Source organism: Plectropomus leopardus, unplaced genomic scaffold (genome assembly GCF_008729295.1).
Source record: "Plectropomus leopardus isolate mb unplaced genomic scaffold, YSFRI_Pleo_2.0 unplaced_scaffold17014, whole genome shotgun sequence".
Taxonomy (NCBI): Eukaryota; Metazoa; Chordata; class Actinopteri; order Perciformes; family Serranidae; genus Plectropomus; species Plectropomus leopardus.
The window spans coordinates 1-2,106 of NW_024618293.1; the positions used below are offsets into that span (position 1 = coordinate 1).

At 36.5% G+C, this 2,106-nt stretch overlaps 1 long non-coding RNA gene across 1 annotated transcript; it reads left to right on the forward strand.

Moving 5' to 3' along the window:
• The first annotated feature begins 536 nt into the window (after nucleotides 1–536).
• LOC121964746 lies at nucleotides 537–1,466 on the forward strand. The gene is made up of 3 exons (XR_006107404.1): nucleotides 537–620; nucleotides 737–880; nucleotides 1,267–1,466. It is a non-coding gene; the product is annotated as an uncharacterized LOC121964746 (long non-coding RNA).
• The last annotated feature ends 640 nt before the right edge of the window (nucleotides 1,467–2,106 follow it).

Consider the following 2,106-nt stretch of genomic DNA (forward strand, 5'->3'; position numbering starts at 1 on the left):
AAACAGAACAGAACACACAGAATGCAGCTTCAAATGGATAAAATCCAGTTGATAATACTAGTAAAAGTGTGTTAAACTGTGGTGTTGGTGGCTTAGTGGTTAAAGCAGGCGCCCCATTAACAAAGGCAGTGTCCTTGCTGCAGCAGCCTCAGGTTCGATTCCCACTCAAGGCCCTTCATTGCATGTTGTATCCAGTGTCTCTCTCCCCTTTTTTTGCTATTGATCTGTCCTATCTAATAAAGGCTAAAATGCCAAAAAAAAATCTTTAAAAGATAAAATCAGGAAAAAAAAATGTGCAAAGAATGCATAACATAAAATTGAAAATAAAATAAAACCTACTTACATTATTAATAAAATAAGCATAAAAACAGAGTATATAAAATGCATAAAATCAAGGAAAATATGTATATGTATTGTGATTCAGCAACAAATTGATAAGTTTCAATCATAAAATGCAGCTCATGACAAATAAGCACCACAATGTTTGGAGCTTTTTGGGGTAAAAGTCCAGAGATTCACTAATGCAGTTTGTTTTATTCCTGCAGAACTTTTATCTCTGGAAGAAGGATAAGAAAGCTCTCAAAGACATAAAAGACAAAGACAAGGAGTTATTAATACAGGTAAGAAAACAAACACGCAAAGTGAAATATGGTATGGAAATATTTTCTTTAAAGTGACGTCGTCCCACCGGGAGCTCTTCTCTCTGACGTCCTTTCATCCCTCTTCATCTCTGCAGGAGAACTTCTGCGGCACTTCCATCATCGTGCCCGATCTCGAGGGGGTGATGCACCTCAAAGAAGATGGCAAGAAGTCCTGGAAACCAAGGCTCTTTCAGCTGAGGGCCTCTGGGATTTATTACGTGCCCAAAGGGAAAACCAAGGTCAGGGATCAGAGGGGGACATCGTTTTGTTGCAAAGACCAGACTAAGAACATACATCCAGCGGCTAATACTCTGATCTAGTCTAATGCCTTCAGTTGGGCTCAAACTGGTGGTGACAAAAAAATATTTTTGCAAACTTTAAGATATATATAGTTTTTTCTTCATTTACTACAAAGACGTAGTCTTTCTGCTTTATCAGCCACACTCAGCTTTGACTCCCCTCTGGATACCTACAATATATTTACCTGATGTATATCTTAGATCTCTTTGAAGCTCTTACTCAGAAACATAACATTCACACAGGAGATCATGCCCATATTATTGCCCTTGTGCTGTAGATTATTAATTCAATAAGCAGTAACAGAATCCCTTTTTTTCTTTTTCAGTCGTCCCGTGACCTCGTCTGCTTTGTCCAGTTTGACAACGTGAACGTCTACTTTGGCAAAGACTTTAAGAGCAAATATAAAGCCCCGACCGACTTCTGCTTTATTCTGAAGGTAGGTTATCTTTAAATGTGTTTTTTCTGATCATAGTTTGCTGCACTGTACACAGCTTTACTGTTGAATTAATGAACAGAGAAGCTGCCACTTCCCCTAACTAAAGAAAACATTTACAGTAAGACTACCAGTTCCTTGTCAGTTTTGGTGTTTGTGTTGGTCGGTATTACGTGGCACGTATATCACTCTGTATATCAGCAGGGGTGGAGCCGCATGTTGCAAACACTTGAGATTCAGTCCAGACCTAAAGCTAGTCAGGGTCATGCTCCTGCAGGGAGATTATTTTCCCATTTACAACAGCAGTAAGCACTACTTAAAACGTAAATAAGTTGGGGAAGCATTAGTTGCAGAGGAAAAATCTAATCTCAACATCCTATTTTGTATCTAATTGTTGTTGTCTAATTGTGAAGTAAAATTTATGGAAAAATTGACTCACAAAATAAGGAATATGGAAAATGTGTTCGAGAAAAAGTGGATTTTGGAAGATGGGGATGTGTAACCACACCATTAATCTCTCCATATATTTATTTTTTCTTCTTTTTCACCTTTTTTATTTATTCATTTATTTATTTATTTGGCAGATATTTATTTTTATTTGTGGTATATTGCAAACTGAAAGCTGTATGGGAATTGTATGCAAAAAAATAAAGTATAAAAATAAAAATAGGCAACATTTGTATTATGTTTCTATTTTTAAGTTATAAAACATAGGTAAGGTAGTAATTTGTT